This window comes from Trachypithecus francoisi, unplaced genomic scaffold (assembly GCF_009764315.1).
Source record: "Trachypithecus francoisi isolate TF-2019V2 unplaced genomic scaffold, Tfra_2.0 Lachesis_group7, whole genome shotgun sequence".
Taxonomy (NCBI): domain Eukaryota; kingdom Metazoa; phylum Chordata; class Mammalia; order Primates; family Cercopithecidae; genus Trachypithecus; species Trachypithecus francoisi.
In genome coordinates, this window is record NW_022681472.1 from 48462011 (window position 1) to 48485467 (window position 23457).

Below are 23457 nucleotides of genomic sequence, written 5' to 3' on the forward strand. Positions count from 1 at the left end.
AAGTAATGCAGAGCCTGGACTGATAGAATGGAAATAGTAATGAAAGTAGAAAATAAGAATAGGCATTTGAAGAGGGTGGATTCTATTTGCATTTCAAAGTGGGCTTCCAGTGACATTTGGGGCTCCCAATTCTTCAATGTTAAGGACTGTTCCTAGCAATGCAGGTATGTTAGCATCTCTGGTCCATATCCACTAAATCTGAATAGCATCTTCCAGCGATTGTGACAATCCAAAAATCTCACACATTCTCAATTTCTCCCTAGAGGATGGTGAATACTGGACCTTGCTCCATCCACCATCACAAACACAATCACTGTGACTCTATTTTAACTTATGTTTGGATATGGTAGAGAACTGAAAGGCTGTTGGTCCATTAATAGCCATGGAGAACTTATGAGAAAGAGTTTTTTTTTATCAGAAAAGATTGTTTTATTTAGGAAATATTGAATTTGAGATATCAGGGGGAAACCAAGATATCTCATTTATATGTAGTAGTTAGGAGGTAAGAGAGAAAACAAACAGCAATGAAAGTTCAATAATTCATCATTTCAACCTTGAGAAACAGAAGTTGTTTCTTGTTCAGATATTTAGATATTTTATTAAAGAAAACGAGATGCTTTGACCTTGCTGGAATCAGTCTGCCTGACTCACTTTAATTGAAACTTACCTCAGAATTTTGTTTTGAACTTCCAAAGAAGCAAAAGAAAATGAAAGTGATCAAATTTTGGGTACCTACATGAATCAGATGCTTGCCAGGCATTTTACATATATATTTTACATGGTCACTATGTCTCATGGAGGTTGAGTATCTTGTTCAGGATAGCATAGTTAAGTAGCAGAGAAAGAAGATGAAAGCTCAGTTCCACCCAGCTCCAAAACTTGGATTCTTTTCCTGTTACAATGTGACAATTAACTAACTTCAATTTCAACAATCCATGCTGACATGCAAATTGGCATTATATATTCATGTGTTACTTCAAGTCCTTCTGCTGCAACAGTGCTTAAGGCACAGTGACTGTGGTGGGAATTCCAAACCCCACACTAGGCAGGTTGAGTTGCAAACCATTCTGTTTGAATGATGATGAATGAATTCCATCAGGGAATACTTGATCCAGTTTGACCAAGGGAGGTATTATTTAAAGTTGTTTATTTCATTTACAACTCTTTCACAATAATGGAAATAGGTACCTTCTAAATGTGCTAATAGATATCTCAGATCCAGAAACGTTTCTTGAGGTCATGGGGAGCCTTTTTCCCTAAGTTCAACACCCACTTGCATGTCCCTTTATATTGCTGTGTACAGCTTTATTGTATCTGCTTTCTCCTTGACTACCCATGTTCTTAATAATGGTTCCTGCATCCGCACATGATGCTTTGGAGATGGCAAGATATCCTTGACTTTTGTAATTATTGCCTTATGGCCTTAATTGTATCTGGCAAATGTTTCGGATCACCTTTATTCACCAGCAAGGTCAAAACCTCCTTTTCTTTAATAAAATATCTGAATATTGCTGTTAGGTACTGAATTATTTCTCTTTGGCTTCCTCTCTTAGTTCCCCACCCCCTTTTCTTTAATCATGGCATCATGCAAACCATCCAAGGCAAGATTTTGAGACTCTTGGTTCTAACGTTGTCTCTGATGTTATCCTGGAAGAGTGAGTGAATTTGCTTTCTTTATCTTAAAATTAGACATCCCCATTTATTGTTTTATTCCTTTTGTTCCTTTTAATTTAGTCCTGTTACCAACTATAAGATGTCCTGTCAAGCCATAGGCTATAATCTCTGTATTGTGTTTCACTATGGACAAGGAGGAACACCTGATAAAAATAAACTAATATGAATGACTTAAATCACCCCATATACTTCCATTGATGGTTAAAATTAAAATTTACTTTCAGTGTTTATCTAATCATGCTTGGGTGCATATTTAATATAAACAGCAAGTTATATATTTCAGTGAGTTTATGAGCACGTAGGGGTCACAAGTCAGCCAGATTGAGTTCAATGGGTCCACAATTTCACTTCTGTTTTGTATAATGGTTTACTGAGAAAGGGTAAATTAAAAGTTTCTCTCCTATTGCGCAAGCTCCAGGAAGAAACATCTGTTTTCAGGGTGTGGGGGGCCTCATGTATCTTGTACAGTACCTATTACATAAAGCAGTAAATCATTCAGTGAACACTTGTTTCTTAAAGAATATGATTTGGAACTAAGAGCATTTATGTGGTCCAGTTTAGGGGATAGAAGAAACATAACTGCTTTTGTAACGTGGAGTAGTCCAAATGAAGATAATGAACATAAAAGAAGGAAAATTAAAATATAAGTTCTTTGAGAAGTCATAATACAATATATAATTATATCTTACTTGTGAACTAGAATGGGTGCAGTCAAGTCCTAGGAAATTCGGTAAGGATATGGCTGACCATTTCCAAACAGCCCCACTTTCCTAAAAGTGAGCAGAATTCTAAATGAGATCAAAAGCAGTGATATTTCTATCCTTAGAGAGACATAGCCAAAAATGACTTTTAACTGAAAGAAGCTCAACATAGCTGCTCTTGCTAATTCTATCAGGTAAAAGTTTTTTGAGCTTGCATATACCAGCAACATATTTTATATTTGTATACTTCTAATCATTTCAATTTTTACTTATATCAAGAATGATGCATGTTAATGTCTCATTGCAAGTTACTTGTAACTTCTCACGGACTGTTAAGGCAAAATTAATCTTATTAAAATATATCTCTAATGAGTATAGCAGTGTTTTATCAAAAAATTAATTTCTGATGGTCTTTATGTATGATCCAGGAAAAAAAATCAATATTCCATTTCAGATATGCATTTTTCTAAGAAAAATGTAGCCTAGCAAATAATTTTAAATGTGTAAGATAAGAAGTTTAGTCTGGATGTTGACCCCTTAGAATTGTGATATTAAGACAGCAGTATATTCTCAACAAAGAGATGTTACATTATTAATGTCACTGATAAATTATTTTCTGTGTATCTATGCCCAATATGCATCCCAAATATTAGCCCCTGTTTGCCAGCAAGGCATTCAATATGCTGTGTTGCCTTGTCCTTTACAATTTAAGGGTAAATTTTTCTCAATATCCCTGTCCTAATATCTCTAGGGATTCAGTGTGTGGGGGTTGGTCAGTCTGCCATTTTGCCTAGACACTGATGTTCTGCATGTCTCCTAAATCTTGAATTTTCTTCATGTCTCACAGCTTTCAGCTATTCTGGTCTCTCCCCTGTGTAACCCAGTTATAAAACAAAATCCCTTTCCTTGATTACTTTAACATACCAAAGACAGAGAGAGAGAGACAGAGAGAGAGAGAGAGAGAAAGAGAGTCATGAATTTGTATTTTAAGGAAACTTGAGGAGCTTCATTTAAATGTTACATTTCAAGCATTTTCTTAGTGAATATTAGACATTCCCTCTGCCACGCTCCTCAGTGGGAATGTCCCACTAGCCAACTCTTCTGCATCCTCCACAGCTGCTCTTTGTGGAGCATCCCCAGATCCATCCCTAGAGTCCAGCTTCTCTCCATTTCTGGGCTCCTTCCCTTCTTCCTCTTGGATTCCTCCAGAAATGAAAAAATATATATTATGCAGAGCAACACAGTTCTTTTTGTAAACTCTTACTGCATCCTAGCAATGTTCTGAGGGATATCACAGCAGAACCAATATAAATCCATATGTTATTTTGAGAAACAAAATAAAATTATCTTTTCTAAGATCATTCTGATGCCATATCTGAATGAACAGGCTTTTCTCCCCAGACTAGATGTATGTTTCCGAAGGTTATACAAACATATACATGAAATACACACACACATATATTTCACTTTTATTCCACCCTCTAGCATTTCACTCTTGTATGGTTAATTCCTGCTAAAAAATGTAAATGTTCAGATTTCCCTAAGCTTTATTTAAATTACTAAGTTGATGATACTAACACTTCCTTCTACTATCAGTCTATTTTTTGCTTGCATTTAATGATTGAGCATTCTGCTGCCACTTCTCTTTACCGTCTTGTCCTTCCTTAATCCTCTCAACTTGGCTTCCATTGCTACCACTCTGCTGAAGGGATTCACCAATGTTCTACTTCTAAGAAAATCTTTTCTTTTTTTCTTTATGGAAACACTTTTCTTCTTGAAGCTCTCCTCCACTGGAGTTTCTTCAGCATTTGGCACTGGTGGTTACCCCCTGCTTGATTTCAAGTTCTTGTTTTTCATCATTCCACATATTTTTCCCACTTCCTGAAATTTCATTCTATAAAATGTTTTGTACTTTTATTCTCACTCATAAAGAATTCATCAGTTTGTTCTGCTCCAACTACTACCACTAGTCAAACAATTCCTAAATCTACACTCCAGCCTTGGTTGCTTAACATCTTTTCAATCTTATATTTCAACCCCCTTGATGCTCCTTAAAGTGTGAAGCAATGAAATCATTACTTTCTTGTACAAATGTTTGTTGTATATTGTACTTATTTCTTTATTGTCCCTATTCTTGCCTGATACATTTATTTTGATACCTTTATTCTTTCAAATTCATCAAGTCTTACAGGCTATTTCTTTACCTACCACATTACTTAAGTTTAATCTTTCTTCATCACCATTTCTACAGCAACTACTCTAGACCACACCAAATTACTACACATTTTAGTCTCTATATGCTCTCATTTGTAGCATAATTTCTCATACTAATCAGCATTCAGAAACTGCTAATTAAATTTTTCTTTATGTACACTTACCTCTCCTCCAGTACAATCAACATACATTCACCAGTGTATGTTTTCTCAAATTCAAGTTAAATCAAATCAATGCATGTGATTGTATTAAATTTACATTGCCATTTTAGCGTACTCTCAACACTTAAGTTCCTTTGTGAATCGTTCTTCCCCTTCAGTAGAACTGGCCTCAACAGTTCTTACCTACGCTGCTACCTACTACCTCCAGTCATGGTACATTTCCTGGAATGATGGTTTATTCTGTGTCCCTCACTCAGAATGACTGTTTCACCAAAGTTATTCTCAACATTTACTCATTCTAAACAGCCTAGTCTGAACATGTATAATCTAAGATGACCACAATTTAGTTTTATCTTTTCTCTGTGCATGATTATAACATTCCAAATATTATCTCTATGAAGAAGAACCCTTCTAAATTGCAAACTCCAGGGGCAAGTAGCGTGTTTTCTCCATTTTAAACCTTATGATATTAAGTGCAGTGATGTGCACCCAACAAATGTTAATTGGTAGAGGAGCTATAGAATTAGGCAACAATAAATTCCATATAATAAGTCATTAAGAAAATCCCAGTCTTTCCCCCTATAATCTGCTTCCCCACCCCCACATACTCCCTTTTATAAAAAGCTCAATTATTAATGTAAAATAAATGAACAGAGCTAGGAAAGAAGAAATACTAAAACTCTGTCTTCATTCTGAAGCCCACCCAAGCTGAGCAATGGAGAGGTAACACTCTGCCTCAGCCAGCATATCTTCAATTTCTCCCCACTCCAGCTCCCATTATCTCTCCACTGCCACAGCTGCATACTGCTATTGTCAGTAGTAAAGATGAGACATCTCTAATTAGAGGGCAGGGTAAATTGCTTTTATCTACTTTTAACATGCTTTTACATGGCACCTGGTACATAAGCCTCAGCTAGGCAGCCATAATTTGAAAAGCAAATGAATGCTCAGAGAAATTTTAAAAGAAAATTAAATATATAGAGTAGCAAAATCAACATGCTAGAGACTGCAGAGTTTAATGCTGTCAGACTCTTGTGCACTTATGTATTATAGGGAATTAAAATAAGCAGAGTCCACGTACCCTGTAGAGTCTGGTGGTCCTGTCTTTCTTTTTCTATTGGGAACAGATGGAGAGATTTAATGTCTGGAAAAATTATCAGTGCAAGAAACAGACTGGTGGTAACCCCTTGACCATCTCCATCTAGAAGAGTAGATTTTTAGGTGAAAGAAAAAAAATTAGTAGAACTCTTTCTCTGACCTACATACATCTAACCATCTTTATAATGAATAAATCTATTATGTGTGAGTTTTTGTTTCTGGTTTTGGATTTAATTTTTATTTCTTTAGCAGTCCAGAACATTTTCAAAAACCAAGCAATTTATCAATTGTTTGAAAAATAAAACAAAGAGAAATCAACTACAGTTAGCTCCATAGTGTTTGGACAACATTGTCATTCAATAAAAATATCTGACATTTATTGTGGCTTGGAATACGGATTCCACAGTTAGGAGAATCGCGAGCTCATACACAAACTCCACAGGCTCCTCTCCCTCTGATCATTATCAGCAAAAATGTATTAATTGTCTTCCTACAGCAGTGTCTGTCACAGGAGGACCCATGGTCTCCACTCTGTGCCATGATCACAGCTCTTCCTCATGCATAGGTTCTCTTACTTCTGCAGGAACTATGGTATTATTGCCCTCCAAACTTTGTTTACTTGCTTTCCTGGAGATTGCCTGCTTACTGGCTGTAACTTTCCGGCTGTAAGAACTGGAAGCTCTAAATAATAACAGGGCTATACTGTTTATTTATTGCTGCTTTGGAACAGAAAGCCAACTGAAGTCCTTTAGTGGAGTGGGTAAGAAGGACTTTCAGCTAAGAAAAGCTGGCACTCGGTGAAACCCCGTCTCTACTAAAAAAATACAAAAAATTAGCCGGGCGAGATGGCGGGCGCCTGTAGTCCCAGCTACTCGGGAGGCTGAGGCGAGAAAATGGCGTAAACCCGGGAGGCGGAGCTTGCAGTGAGCTGAGATCCGGCCACTGCACTCCAGCCTGGGTGACAGAGCGAGACTCCGTCTCAAAAAAAAAAAAAGAAAAGCTGGCACTGTAAACACAGTGGTTCTGGCAGGGGAAGTGCCTGATTAGGGATCCCTAGTTTCCTCAATTCCCATATGCAGGCATCTATATGCATTTAGAGCTTGTGAATTTTTTCTATTTTCGATATACCATGAATGAGAGGGTATAATTTAAAGGGCTGAAGCAAGAGGCATATTTTAGAAGTAACTCTAATTTAAATATTTGAGCCATATGCAGGATTAGAACATGTGCTTCACTGCATTAAACACTACTTAGAATGTATTGATTCCTATTTTAGTCTTTGTAGTAGTCATTAGCATGGTTGGTGAAATAGTTCTCTGCCTTCCTTGGACATGATAGGGTTGTACTTTCTGGCCCTCTTCTGCTTAGGTGTGTCCATGTGACATTTCTGATGAATGATTCATAAGTAGAAATGATGTTCAATGGCTAATGGGAAACATTCCAGATCCCTTTACCCACACTACCCTCTGGCCAACCAATAATGTTCAAAACTGGGGGTGATCCATCAGCTTAGATCCTAAAGTGAAATCAAGGAAGAACCTAGAACCCAGTAAAGAACCCAGAACTGACATATGTTGGTCATGTAGCAGTAGCAAGAAATAAAGTTCTTTCTGAGGTTTTTGTGCTTTTTGTTATTTCAGCATACTCTAGCACATCTTGATTACTGCACTACTGCTATTTATTTCAGTCTTAGCATAGATGCCCATACTTGACTTTATAGCTACCACACTTTGATCACAGTACTTAACCATTTAAATTGCACTTACATTCTCTCCCAGTTATTAGTTTACAATTTTCTTGAGAACACAGATGTCTCACTCATCTTCACATTTTCAGTTTTTAGTACATTGTCCCTATATCATAGACACTCAGTACTGTTGAATTGAAAGGACTTTAATTTGTGCAATGTCGACACTTCAACTCTGTGCTCAAATAGTGGGTGAGCTACAGTGACAATTAATCTTAATTAACATTATTTGAATATATACCTCTCTTAAAGTTAAACAAGGGAAAAATAATAAAGTTAGTCTGATGTGGTAGAGAAATATATTAAATTTAGGAGGTTTGAGTTAGGCTTCTGATTCTGGCTGTATGATATTTAATAATTTATTTTGGCAAATATTTATTAGTTGTCCACTTACCATATGCCAGTGTTCCTGGTCCTGATAATAGTAAGAGTTCTCCTGGAATTAACAGGGTCATGGCAAGTCACATAATGAGCTAATTTTTATCCTCTTTGATAAATTAAAGACAATAACATATCCTTATGTTTGTTGTGTGGTTTGAAGGAAATAATATATGTATATTAGTTTTGTAAATTTCAAAGCATTTCAAATATGTGAACCTAAGATACTTTAAAAAAATTGAATAATAAATTTTACCAGTAATTATCTGCATGGATGCTTAATAATTCAATATTCTAGATATTATAATAGATGACTCATTTCTTATGATAAGTTGGGATGCATAAAGAAAAAACTTTCAAAGTATTCAGCAATCATTATGAAATTTTAGATCAGTGTCTTACCTTGGAGGAGAGTGTATGCGCTAAAAAACAATAGCAATAAATCCACTTTTCATTTGGCAGAATGCAAGCTCTAATTTCTAATTTCAGTAAAAACAATTGTTTCCTAGAAAATAACACTGATTTCCTTGTACACCTAATACAGAGCAATAATTAGGAGTGGCTAATATATAGGAAGAACAAAGACAATGATTGTGCCTACTGGGTGATACAAACAGGATATTGCAACCCATGTTCACAGAATAATTTATCCAAATGTTTGATGCATTGAAAGAAGAAATACTTTATTATTTTTTAATATATAGAAAAAGTATATAGGATATACATATATTTTAAAATAAATGTGTGCTAAATGAGCCAGAGTCAAGTAATGTGTGTATATACCTACCCAAAAACTACCTGAAATTTTATGCACAGCAGATTTAAACCCTAAATGATGTAGGGTATATATCTCAGTTGTAGTGTTGAAAAAAATCAGAGATGACACAAACAAATGGAAAAACATTCCATGCTCATGTACAGAAAAAATCAGTATGTTCAAATGGCCACCCTACCCAAAGCAATTTACAGACTCAATGCTTTTCCTGTCAAACTACTAATGACATTTTCCACTGAATTAGAAAAAAACTATTCTAAAATTCATATGGAACCACTAAAAGAGCTCAAATCACCAAACCAATTCTAAGCAAAAGGAACAAAGCTGGAGTCGTCACACTGTCTGACTTCAGATTATACTACAATGCTACAGTAACCAAAATGGCACAGTACCGGTACAAAAACAAACACATAGACCAATGGACTAGGTTAGAGAACCCAGGAAAAAAGCTTCATATTTACAACCATCTGATCTTTGACAAAGTTGACAATAGCAAGAAATGGAGAAAGGAGTCTCTATTTAATAAAATAGTTTTGGAATAACTGGTTAGCCATATGCAGAAGATTGAACATGGACCTCTTCCTTTCACCATATACAAAAGTCAACTCAAAATGATTTAAAGACTTAAATGTAAGACCTAAAACTATAAAAATCCTAGAAGAAAACCTAAGCAATACCATTCTAGACATAGGCCTTGGCAAAGATTTTGTGATGAAATCTCCAAAAGCAACTTCAACAAAAACAAAACAGACAAATGGCACCTAATTAAATTAAAGAGCTCCTGCACAGTAAAATAAACTGTCATCAACAGAATAAACAGACAACCTACAGAATGGGAGAAAATATTCACAAACTATGTATCTGACAAAGGTCTAGTATCCAGAATCTATGAGGAGCTTAGATAAATCAACAAGCAAAAAACCACTCCATTTAAAAATGGACAAAGGACATAAACAGACACTTCTCAAAAAAAGACGTACACATGGCCAACAAACAAGAAAAATGCTCAACACCACTAACCAATTAGAGAAATGTAAATCAAAACCACTACGAGATACCACCTTACACCAGTTTGAATGGCTATTACAAACAAATCAAAACATAAGTGATTTTGGCAAGGTTGTGAAGAAAAGAGAATGCTTACACACTTCTAGTGGGAATGTAAATTTGTTCAGCCAACGAAATCAGCTTGAAGGCTTATTCAAAGAATTTAAAAAACAGGACTACCATTTGACCCAGCCATCCCATTACTGGTTATATACCCAAAGGAATAGAAATCATTCTACCATAAAAATGCATGCATGCATGTGGTCATTGTAGCACTGTTCACAATAGCAAAAATCATGAACTCAACCTAGATGTCCATCAACTGTGAACTAGATAAAGAAAATGTGATACATATATGCCATGGAATACTATGTAGCCATTAAAAAATTAAATTATGTCCTTTACAGCAACATTGATGCAGCTGGAGGTCATTATCCTAAGCCAACCATCTCAGGATCAGAAAACCAAATCTTGCATGTTCTTACTTAAAAATGTGAGCTAAACATTGAATACACATGGACACAAAAAGGGAAACAGCAAATACAGCGACCTACTTGAGGAGAGAGGCTAGGAGGAGAGTGAAGGTCAAAAAACTACCTATTGGGTACCATGTTCGCTATTTAAGTAACAGAATCATTTGTACACCAAACTCCAGTGACGTGCAATTTAACCATGTAACAAACTTGCCCATGTACCTCCTGAACATAAAATAACAGTTGAAATAAAAAATAATAATCTGTTAGTGCCAGAAATGGGACTATCTCACAAACTAGAGAAAAATTTGTATACTTTTTGATATACAAGATACATCAATTTATTTATTGTATTTTAAAAATATGTCATCAATAATTATCTTCCACTTGCATTCATTTATTTATTCATTCATTTATTCTTTCAAAGAAATATTGATTTGAGCACCCATTCTATTCCAGAGGTTGTGCTGGTCCCTGTAAATATGAAGGTGAATTTCATTTAGTTTCTGCCTTCAAGGAGTTCACGATGTCTTCCACATTCTTGCAAATACAAAGAAATGTATTAGAATGAACCCCATGAAATTGCCTGATAAAATCTAAAAAACTGTAAGATGAAGGCATTGCTCTAAACAAGCCTAAAATCTATTTGGATACAAATGAAACAAGTAGGTAAGTATGTCTTCTGTATACTTTTGAAATCTTATTATAAGTAATATATTGACTACAACTGAATAAACCAAAAATATTTTCTGAGCTTATCTTATACATAGACCTAAAGAGCAAGATCAACCTGTGAATGAGTGTAAAATGTCCTCTGAAAGGAATAGATGTATCATGCATGTAAATTCAAATGAGAATTTTGGAAAAATTGACCTTATATTGGGATTTTGAAACATCTTTGTTTTCTCTGGGAGAGGGAGTCAGCAGTACAGCTTAGCTTAAACTTTATATAAAGAATAAACTGCTATTGTTCTGGTGGTAACACCAACATCATGAAGTGACTACCCTTGGTCATGCGGAGTTTTGTCCGGGACTAGCAAGGGAGCTAGGCAGGGCAGAGATCATTACAAGATTCCAGGGCAAGTGTGGGACAATTGTGGTTGTCTTCCATTTTATTCTCTCTTGATGTGTAGCAACCTTGTGGATGAAATGGATTTAATTCCTGCTTAGCTCTCACAGAGAGCCTTAATTGGCCTAAACTCTAAGAATGGTCTTCTTTTACCAAAATTATTGGTTCAGAAATGGGCTTGTGAGCTAGGCCTAAACAATCAGTCATAATATTTTTCTAGTTGTATGGTCTGCTTCAGGGGAGGGCATTTGATTCAAATTATTCTAATTATAAAGAAGCACAGGATTTCTGTTTGGCAGAGAAAGAGAAGATATCAATGTCTCCTTGGATGTGAACCAGGAAATACATGTCTCTGGAATCTGTTGGCAGTCATCTTGTGATGAGAGGAGCCATTTTGAAAGTATGGAGAACACATAGAGAAGATTAGAGGCAAGAGAATGACAAAAAATGGAACCAAAGACCAAAGACACTGTGAGCTCTGTATTTTCTTTCCACCAAGTTCAAACATTCAATAAAGTCTTGTAAAGGCAGTAGTAGTATGGGTGAATTAGAGATAGACCTAATCAGGTCTGGAAGAGGATAATATCCTGACTCCCACAGCCACTGTCACCAGCAAAGTATAACTATGTGCAGCAGGAGCGTCATTAGCTACAGAGAGAGCTACCTGACAAAGCAGGTGGAATGGAAGAAGCAGAGGGACTACAACCAGCAACAAGGATTGCAGCATAATAGAAAGTTCCAGAAGTATCTGGATGACACTTAGAAAAGAAAAAAAAAATAGGGTGACAGGGTTTGTGGGATGTTTGTCATCATAAATCGAGTTACTCAAGATACTATTAAAGAGAACATACTTTTCAATCTATTCTCAGGCATGCAATGATATGCAATCTGTATATTTCCTGTAGTGCAATCTAATCTGTGTCTTTTCTTCCTGGACAAAATCTTAATGTAGTCAACTCCAGATTTTCTTATTTTCTTTTTAAGTCACTTAAGGATTCCTCCTTCTTTTCTAAACCTTTCCTCCCTAGGTATTAGATCCTCTTTGTGAAATTTTTTTAATTTTCAATACTTTAATATTTTATGATACTTTTCTTTAAGATTATTTTATATTAAGCAACTGTTTTATACAGCATTACAGAGTAAGAAACAGAGAGATTGTGGTTTGGGGTGCATGGAGATCCTTGGGTGTGACCATCCCTCCCATTTGGATTCTGGTGACATGACTGCCTTTTGAAAGCCTCCACTCATTGGTCCCCTTGGTTATGGCACCGAGGTCCCAGAGACTAGCTTCCTTCCTGCTTTCTAAGCTTTTTTCTCTTCTCTGCTTCTCTGATACTCCTTCCTCTCCAAGTCCAGAGAGAATTAGCTCTTAGTTTTATTTCTGTCTTCTCTCTATGGCATAGGAGAGATAAAACTGATTATAAAAGAATTTTTCCCCAAATCCATGATTTACACAACAATATGAGCTTGTATCTTTGAAAGACAACAATAAACTTCATTTATTTTCCTTTGCATTTGGATGCACCTCACCTCTCTATAGTGCTAGAGTCCAAGGTGTAGTTTGAGAGAGGGAGAGAGAGAAAGAGACAGAGAGAGAGAATATGTCAGGGTTGGGGTAAACAAAAGGATTACAGGGATTAATAAACATCTTTGGTAGATATTATACCACCACAGTCTATATAGTGGTGGTATAATATTTACACAATGCACAGCAGTACTAAACTGTGTGGCACAGGGATAAATGGTCTAGAATGTCACAGAGAAGGAAGAATTTAGTGAGAGTCAGGAAATTAGGAAAGTTTTCCTAGAAGACCTAGGAACTCAGAGAAATTACAACAGACAAATCTAAGGATGGGAAATTCTAAGTTAAATAAGAGGACAACAGAAGCAAAAACAAAGTTGAGGGAATAAATGTGTCCTTGGAAAAGTGAGAAAGTTCACAGAAGTCTCCTGGTGATATTTCATGGAATATGGAGAAAATTAAGACAGTATATTCGTGTTTGAGATGGATACTCAAAGATTCTGAAAATGAGGCACGTTGTTCTAGATTCAATGAGGCAGAAAATAAGAATGTTTTTGAGAGTGTCGGTCACAATATAACAAAAGCTGTTTTTAAAGAATGGGTACCTGTTGTCTACGGGCCATTCTCATCATAGACCTGTCCTTCCATGACTACATCATTTTTTAAAAAATAATTAAGCAAGAAGTTAATTATTGGCAAGTGGGGACAAGTTACCCAAGCCTTTTTAACAGATGTAATTCTGTCCAATATCTGGACAGTAAAAAGCATGAACTTGATGCTAGTGTTTTGAAGCAATATTTTATCATTATAATTTTAGACTCTGACTCCCATTCTGTTGGTTCTCCAATGGCCAAAAGTTACGTGTTCCCCACAACCTTTCTGTGACTGGCTCAGCCAATTTATATAATAAGCTACTACATGCAGCCAAACTTATACAACCACAAATGTCTGTCCTTCTGGAAGGCTGAAGTGTTCATATTCTTAATCAGTGGCTTTTAGACACAAAATCATTACTCAATAATTACTTTTGTTTTAAAAATTAACACTAAATTTTTAAAGATATAAACTCATAAATCCAGTTCTTTATCTGATTTCAATTCACATAAAATTTTATTGTATTTTAATAATTACTGTCAAGAGGACTTTTAAAACATGAGTTATTCATCTTATTTAAAGGTTTTGAGCTGCCTTTATACATTTAGATTTTTATTTCTTTTGTATTTTACCTTTTCTGATTAAATAAAATTTGCTGAGTAATTAAATAACATTTGTAGGAAATATATGTTAGGTTTGTGGGTATGGTGAATCATAATTTATCTTAAATATTACAGTACTCTCTGATGCATCAAAGTCTCAACTTTCCACTAAAAACACAAGTTAATGAAATAAGTTTGATTTGGTTCATCATTTCTCCATTTAACTCTATATTTTTTCAGGGTTAAAAAATTCCTCTCAGGAAACTAATTATACAATTTCAAATAATTTGAGCTTCCCTTTCTAGACAAATTCTTAGAATTGCCTTCTCAGTCAGCCAGAGTTGCGCATCAACTAGAGATTTTGGCCTGTGTAAAGCCAGAACTGCAGACATCTGGGGACATTGTCCACAAAATTGGGAGAGACAGACAGAGCAACAGATGAAATGGTCTCTCCTTCTGGGTCCATAGTAAAGTTACAGTTCACCAAATTCTTCATTTCACTTAAGGAAGTTGGTAAATCATTTTAAAATTTTAGCTAACTTCCTTCATATTGCAGTTTAACTTTTACAAATTTTCTTGGGTCTTTTAAGGTATTAAGTGACATCTGATTGGATTTAGCATTTTCGTTTTACTCTTCTGGCTCCATATCATACTTTTGAGGATCATTTTAGCATTCAAATGACAATAACAAATAGTGAATGTTGTCTAAGCAAAGTATAAGAGAAAAATTTGCCCTCATTTATAATCCTCTAATATACCTTTAAGTCCATGATACATACATTGCGCTCTGTTAAAATTCAATGTATCTTGAGATGACTATGGTGAACAAAACACAGTTCTGGACATCAAGGATTGAAGTCAAATAAAGAAAATAGACAAGCAAAGAAAAACTTGCAAAGCCAAGTGTAACTGCCAGCTCTAAACCTACTGGGAAAGGAAACTGAAACTTCCCTTGGAATTATCAACGAATTGTCTACAGAGGAAACACTTTAGATTGCTGCATTAACTCTTCACATCATTGTAATGTTTTCCACTAGGGTAATGCTGAACAGAAGTCCCCAGAGAGCAGTCCTGGGCTAGAAGCATCATCCCCATCACCTGTGAGCTTGTTAGAAATACCAGCTTACCACTTTAGATCTACTGAGACAGAACTCTAGAGGGAGGCCCTGCAATCTGGGTTTCACAAGTCCTCCAGGTGATTCTGATGCCCGTTAAGTTTAAGAACCACTGTGTTAGAATAACACCAAGCTAGGTAAGGGTGATCTCAACTTATGTGCATGTTAAAAAATAATTATATTCCAAAGTAAGGTTATATGTGGGATGTAAACTCTGAAGATTTAGCTGCAAACTTATGTAGATGACTACTGATTCCTCAGTAAAGACCACAAATTCTGGTTTTGGATACTGAAATGCAGTATGTACTCTCTCAAATGATCAGTGATCAAGTACTGTATTTAAGCATCCTTAATGATTCTAAACCTGGATGACCTGTTGCAGGACTGTCAGCAAAAAGATTAAAAACTATTGAACAAAAACCCTTGAATTACGCTCTTTAGAGCCAGTTTAGTTCCTAAAAGGACAGAGTGAACAGTAAAGCAGAAAAGCTACTAGTTTACTAGACCTTTTTCTATTGAGGAAACAATAAATAGAGGTAAGAATAGCAGGTTTTCCACAAGACAGTAATTCTTTTAGTGTAAAATCACTGTGGGCTAATCCTGCATTAAATCACTAAGACGTGCTGCATGGAAGAAAGCATCAAAGGAACTCAAAGGACAACATACAAAAAAATATACGAAAGTGTGAACTCAACACCTTCTGATATATTTGACAGATTCCAAGTCCATCACAATCAAGATCTTTAATACAGAATGCTCCCTCTTTCCTCATTCACCCTCAGTGAATCAAGACAACAATAGTTCTAAGATTTAGCATAAGAAGTCAGGCTACATAAAAGAAATAGCTTCCCTCCCACTCTCCCAGTCCCAGATCTAAGATGGTTACTTAAAGCCCCATTTATTTGCCCAAATAGTTATAAAGCCTTATGAATAAGACAGGAATTTAGCAATCAGCTAGTATCTCTTAACTCTAGATTTATTCAGTGAGGTGAAAAAACTAGTCAGAAATTTAGAGAGAAAATGATAAGAATCCTACTTTGGAATAATGGATTCACCAAAATAAAATTTTCAAAGATTATTTATGATTAATAATAATCCTAAAAGAGCGAGTTTGGCTTTTAAGGCTAATTCCCCTCCTTACCAAAACATCTTGAGGTTTATGGATTAAGATAATGTGATTCTGATCACAATTAAAACGTATCTTTATTTGAAACCTCCAAATATCCATTTATACATCAATCACCTGTATGATTGATTAGATTTCCTAATCAAATAAATAGGCAGGCAAGGCTCAAATGTAAAAATGGGCTTCCAGTTGACATATTACTGAATATCTTGGAAATACATTAAATAAGTAAATTAATAAATAAAATGAGCCATGGTGGAAAGACAGAAGTACTGCTGTGCAAATTGAGGACAAGACCATCTCTGGGTTTAGTATCAACACTGGCAAATGGAAGAAAGTCATTTTCACTTTGTTTCTGTAAGTAATTTTACTATGGCACTGATTAGATGGGATTATTTTAAGGTGTGAAAAAATATGAGGTGTTTAATAATATTTACTATAGTTTAGAATCTGGCATGTGTACCTATTCCTTGATTTAGTGAGCAGACATTAGGTTGTCTTTTATTTACAGGCTAGGTCAGGAGGATAAGAAGATATTAAGTATTGTTTCAACCTTGAAAGCAAAAAGTAGAAGACATTATAAACCTTGCTTATAAACCTTAATTAGATTGCAACTGAAACTGTTTGCCAAGCTGTAGTTCACAGACAACCCTAAGAGTTCAGAGGAGATTTTTATCAGCAAACAGGAATCTCACTTCTACATTGTGAATTCATCTTCATACATCATTCCATCTTCCCAAAAATGTAAAAGAAAAATGTAACATATATTAACATCCAACATAAGACATCCACAATAGATTATAATATGCACCACAGAAACCAAAGAAGTTAGTCTATAACAATATACAGTATATTTATTTAAAGTATAGTGCCCAATACATAGGAACAAATTAGCTCCATGATGAACGGTACATATGAAACTAGCTGTTACCCCCATAGTGATATTTTAATAAACAACATAAGGAGTAGACATCCAAACTAAAATATTTTATGTGAAAAAGTTCTTGAATGACATCTTATTCAAACCTATTTGGAGCTAGATGAAAAATATGCCAGAGTTATTCAAATACCTCTCTCATATGGAATTATTTCCCAGAGAAAGTCACCACTCCCAAAGTACTATGCTCCTTTGCCAGTCAATCCTCTTTCTGGAATGTCAAGGCTATTTTAAATCTTGCCGCACCCTAAATAATGGATCTCTGTAGCTTGCACCAGCTAATTCCCAGTGTGGCCAGAGCTCCCAGCTCTTCACATCCATAAGCTGAAAATTAACAGCAATTTTTCATTATGACACTGGGACTCCAACTGTGAGCGTGTGTCAGAAAAAATAGAGCATGATATGATTTCCGTACATCTATATATTTTTTGAGGTTGCAAGAAAGCACAGCATTTTTCAGACCCACTTATATAAATATGATGATACTCAAATAGAGGGGGAATTATCATTATATTTCATTTTAAATGTTTAGAAAAGAAAAACCTCATGGCACAAATTTGAACTAGCACATTGTTTTCTTGATTTACTTGGTTTGAAGAGATACTGAATGAATAGTCCTCGCTCATGCAATATTTCTTGTACTTTCTATAGGTCTGTGAAATTTCTATAATGCAGAAAAGTAAGCCTTGCTTCAGGTTTAATGTCTTCTGTTTATTAGCAGAATACTGTGCACCTGCTCAAGACACCTGCACATTTTAACTCAGTATTTTAAACTAAATCCAATCAACTCTGCATTAGCACACCATCTAGTACCTTAAGGATTTAGGGTTCAATTCATAAATTGCTTAGCAAGATAGATGTCTCCTCTCTCCTGTCTCTCTTGTTGCTTCTCCAGTCCCACCACCCCATGTGGAGGATTATCTATCACAGTAGAACAGTAGCTTTATCCTCACTGTCAAGTGGCATTAGTAGGTTATTTAACTCTTAGGAGGCAAATCCATAAGACTCATGGTCTGTTGTTCATGAGACAAACAGGAATTTTATTTGTGATTATAAATAGGCATATTTTCAAAAGGAAATGTCCATCAATCATGAGAACATGAACCTTGTGCATGACAATTTTTCTTTTTGCTTGTAACAGCAGCTGCCAGTCTGTTTCCTATAGGTGGCAGGAAAAAACTGGAAGCTCTTTCTTTTTCTTCTTTCTAGGTTTGGCTTTATTGTTATTGTATACTTCCTCAAACCATGTGCATTTATTTTCAAGTAAAACATAACAGATTAATAAAATTTTATTTCTTATATTTAAATATATTCTCTCACTTCATTTCCTACATCTGTGACCACTCATCCTTGGTTTCATTAACTAGCTTCTGTTTTTCAGCCTACTTCTTGCGTTTATTCATTCAGCAACTTGTTTTTGAGTTCTTAGTATCTTTACAGCACCCTCATAGGTGCTGGTAAATAGCATTCAAAAAACATAGAAAAATGTTCCTTGTTCTCATACAAATTACATCTTCATAGTAGGAAAGGGTGGAAGCAGACAATAAATGAGTGAATAAACTGATAAATAAAAACAGATATGACTCATCATAAGGGTAAGTGATATGAAATAAACAAACCGGGTAATAAGATAGGAAGAAACTAAGTCAAGTGAATATCCCAGTTTCTTTTTTAAATTCAGTTCAATTAATTTGTATTTTATTTTACACACTAACTCTGAGCCAGTCCTTGTTTGATAATGGGACTACAAAGGTGGATAAGTTTCACTTATACCTTAGCAGAACTCACATTCCATCAGAAAGAGAAAGATCTAAACAATCACAACAGACTGGCAAGTACTATAATAAACTATCTGTGATCAATAGAATAGGGAAATATTCTGATGTTACCCAAGGGTGTGAAGAAGACTTTTGAAAGCAAAGGATAACCGAGTGGACTGTTGAAAAAACAACAAAAATTAATTCAAATGGTTACAAAGTTAAAGAGCATTGCTGATAGACATGCAAAAGCATAGAAATTTAGGCAATTATGTACATTTAGAGACACATGTTTATTATTAATAAGGAGTATGAATGTTTGTGTGCTAGGTTTAAGTGTTTGGACTTCATCCTGAGGGCAGTAAGAAACTATTGAATCATTCTTTAGAAAGTAGAGATAAGATCGGGTTTGGGTTTTAGAGAAATCCTTTGAACAAGTGGAATGTAGACTTCATTCCAGGGGTTGGTTAGGGGGCTGGTAAAGAGAGAGAAACCAGTTAGGAAATGCTACGATAAGTGCAAGCAAGACTGACGAGGGCCTGAACTAACACATTGGAGGCACTCAATAATACATACATACGTGTGTGTGTGTGTGTGTGTGTGTGCATAAAGAGTAATGAATGAGTGCCTGAATTAAAGGAGGGCCAGATAGGAGACTGGGGAATGAAAAGGCTTATTGATTTAATGTTGGCTTGTTGTTCTAATGAAATATAATATGAATCAGAGCATTAGGCAGAAGAACTGATGGGTGGAACGTGCTTATGTCCCAGTCAAGGTGTTCTAGGGCAGTTGCTCTCAACTCAGGGTGCTTTTGCCACCCAAGGAACATTTGCACATGCATGGAAACATTTTTGATTTTCACAACCTGAGGGAGGTACTACTGGCGTCTAGTGGGTAGAGATGCTGCTGAACATCCTACAATGTACAGGACCACAGTTGCAACAAGGAATAATCCAGACCACACAGGAGTGGCAAGGTTGAGAAACCATGCTCTTGAAGAATGATCTCAGTAGCAGTAGGTGTGGGTAACCCTACTTACTACAAAGCCTCAGGACCAGAAACCACTGCATTGAGGATAATGTCTAGGAGATGAAGCCCAGCTCAAAGATTTGAAAAGGCTTTCACCCCCAAGTCCACAAGCTTTATCTGAGTCACTCAAGTAAGCAGAATGCTTTCTTCACCTTGCTTTTCTTTTCTACACCTTTAGAAAAAAAAAAAACACAGCTAAAGGATATATTTGTAGGATACATCTCCTTGTTGATATTTATTTCTTTGTAATAGGCATGCATATTGCTGTTGGCCATGATGTAATGCAGGAATTTTCTAATCACTTTGGGAAAGAAAAGCAGCAACATATTACAGTATTGATAGATTAATACAAACAGGTTTCAAAACCTATTTTAATAATATAGTGTAATCAATTACCAGTGTGAGAGAGGATCAATAGTAGAATTGGATTATCTGAGAAGTTGGTCTCAATTAATGATAATAATAATATCTAATATTTATTGAGTGCTTACTAGCCATAACCCTTCTATGAATTTACATGCATCGCTCCCTCAATACTTAAAAATACCTATGAGGAATGTAGTATAACTGTTTGCATTTTACAAACGAGAAAACCAAGACACAGGTGGCTCAGAAACTTTTCAAATTCTACAACTAGCGTATTGGAACCAGTACTCACATTCACATCTCTGACTATAGAGCCACACTGATACTCACTGCTTTACTGTTTCTGGAATTACTTGCTCTAATTATTACAAAGTCACACTGTTTTCTAAGCGGACCAACTAAAGAAAAATCTGATCTTTCTTGGAAATGTAATAGTAACAGACACACAATGGTGTCACCATGTTTCCTTAGGGGTATTTGTCAAAGAACTCAAATATAGTAAGTGGAGCTAAAGTGAAACGTTTGCCACTCGTCCCCAGATTATGAACACTGGTAGAGATTTTCAGTGCTTCTTAAATTCATGAGACAACTACTCCTTATTTCAACTGATTGGGAAAATTCTTGGTGATCAGAAAACCTGAAGTAAGAGAAAAGTGGAAATGGTTTCTTGAAAATTGAAAAGCAGCATTGCCCCCATGTAAGTATTGTGAAGCCTCTGTGTTCTGTGTGGAAAACCTTTTTGAAAATAAAAATACATCTAGCGATGAAGAAAAATCCACATACGACTTAAGTCTTGCTGGAACCAAACACAGCTTTCGGTAAGTAAATTTTGTATTGATCTATCTATATAAGTAAATACAGAAACAAAGTAGATAATACATTTATAAATTAGGTGCCTAAAGTACAAAACACTTGCAGCATTAATCTCAAAAATCATTTTTTAAAATTTCCAGTAAAGTAGTATAATTGTAATGGAACCTGTCTCGTGTTTTTCTTTTTTAGGCTATTCTTCAATGGATTATTTCAAGAAAAGGAAGACAAAAATAAATGAACTCATAGCAACCTTTAAAAATGCATCCCCCAAAGAGATACAAAAAATTAACTTTTAAGATAATATGAGCAATTTTAAAGTAATTTATAAAAATTTCAAGCACCTAGCATAGAGTCTTGCACTTAATAGACATTTGTTGAATACAAAAGTTTTTGGAAAGTCTTCCCAAAGGTTTAAAGGAGTAGACAGCTAGTGTCTAATTTGGCACAAACAAAATACATATGAAAAAGATGCAGGAGAACTCAAGAAATGTGTATGTTATTTGATGAATTTCCCTAAACATTAAATGACAGATTTGAGGCCAGTGTCTATATGAGCAATTTGCACACATATGTTATGACTTGAGGGTTGCACTTGATAATGACATTTCAAATAACACTTCATAAATTATAGTCACCCACATTATGTCACTTAGACCTCTAATGTTCTTATGAAGACATTAAGAGTATCTCTATTTCACAGACTCTGAAAGATTCCATATCCAACCTAAAGCCCAAATGGCATTTGAACTTTGCTTCTGAGACAATTAAGCCAGTATGTTTTGTTACCCAATAGTTTTTATACATTCCTCTAATCCTTTCTCATACTGGAATCTGTTTCACACTCTTATTTTTTCAAATGAGAAAACAGTCATTTTCATCTTCCTTTAGGCATTCTCCCACTCAAGTGTGGGAAGAAACCCAGAGTTTCATGAACATAAAGTGATTCAAATAACTTTTCAAAGTCTCCTCTCACCCTCTCCAAATGATTCTATGAGTGGTCCTTCTGGTTTTAACAATAATGAAATCCAGACTTTCACATTTAATATGATATCGTCCAGAGATAACTATCTGTTATCAGTTTCAGAGCTTGTGGGTTTCCTTTAATCTCCTTCACTGGAGTGGAGGATTGAGGCATCATTTGCTCTGTGCATCCTCGCTCTACTCCAAAGGCTTCCATTTTGGAGCCGGACCTCTGCACCAGTGCCGGGTCCAGTTGCTCAACTCTGGCATGTTACACTCAGCAGCATTTTATTTGAGTGAGTGAGGCCAGTCACCTTCTTAGCTATCTGAAAAAGAGCTTGCTGGTTTGGAGGACTGAATGGGTGCTGGTGTAAAATTATGGTGAGTGCTTTTCTTCCCTTCCTGCACACAGAGCACATCATATATTCCCTCAGTACCCTATACCATAGGAAAGGGTGTCTGCACCTCTAAATGGAGGAGATTTTAATCCTTTAATAACTTTACCAGGACTAGGGAGCAATATCTTTTTTTCTTTTTTGGTTTATTCTACCTGAGAATAGGAAAAACAGACAAAATTGCCCACAAAATATATGTGCGCAGTAAAAATTATGACAAGAATACTCTCCAAGATAAACAAGCCACAGTTCCATTTCCTCTGAAAATCCAGCACTTGCTGTCATACATTGGTAACTCTGGCTTCCTACTTTGAATGATTCATGAATCAATGGCTTAAACTGTAACTGATTTAAGAAACTTAATGGCAAATTTCCACTACAGAAATTCAATGTGTTTGTTTAAAAATACATTAAATTCTGAACCAAAGGATCCAGAAACTGTCCCATAGAGAAACCCTTTCTTTCCCAAGCAGATGTTTAGATAACTTGTTTATTTTAAAGCTTGTCCTTCTTAGATTAAATTTGAATTATCCTGGCTAGGGAATCTACATTATTAACTGTCAGCTAAAAATAATACAGAATAAGAAAATCACATGGAACCAGTCAAGGCAAGACAGAAACACGAAAGTTTGTAATTCTCTTCAATTTCCCTCTTTTGGGGTAATAGAATTTGCAGCCGGTAGTCACCATACATGATAGGCACAATATGTTTTCTCCATTAGGTCTGATGATTTTATTTTTAGTAAACAAGTCCTCCTAGGCTTTTCTAGTGCTTCCCCCCAAAGCAATAATTGGAATTACTCTATTTCATGTAACAAGGGGAAATGACTTAAGGAGGAATAGATGTTCACTTTACTAAACCTGTGCTCAGATTCTTCAGTTGTTAAATCAAGGAGATGAATAG

At 35.5% G+C, this 23457-nt stretch overlaps 1 long non-coding RNA gene across 1 annotated transcript in view; it reads right to left on the reverse strand.

Annotated features, from left to right (window-relative positions):
• Positions 1-416: 416 nt before the first annotated feature.
• The window catches only part of LOC117078924, a 74505-nt gene continuing 51464 nt past the window's right edge, over positions 417-23457 (reverse strand). The window contains exons 2-3 of the long non-coding RNA XR_004435199.1: positions 5832-5951; positions 417-3578 (exon numbers count right to left, since the gene is read on the reverse strand). This is a non-coding gene — a long non-coding RNA (uncharacterized LOC117078924). The remainder of the gene's footprint in view (positions 3579-5831; positions 5952-23457) is intronic.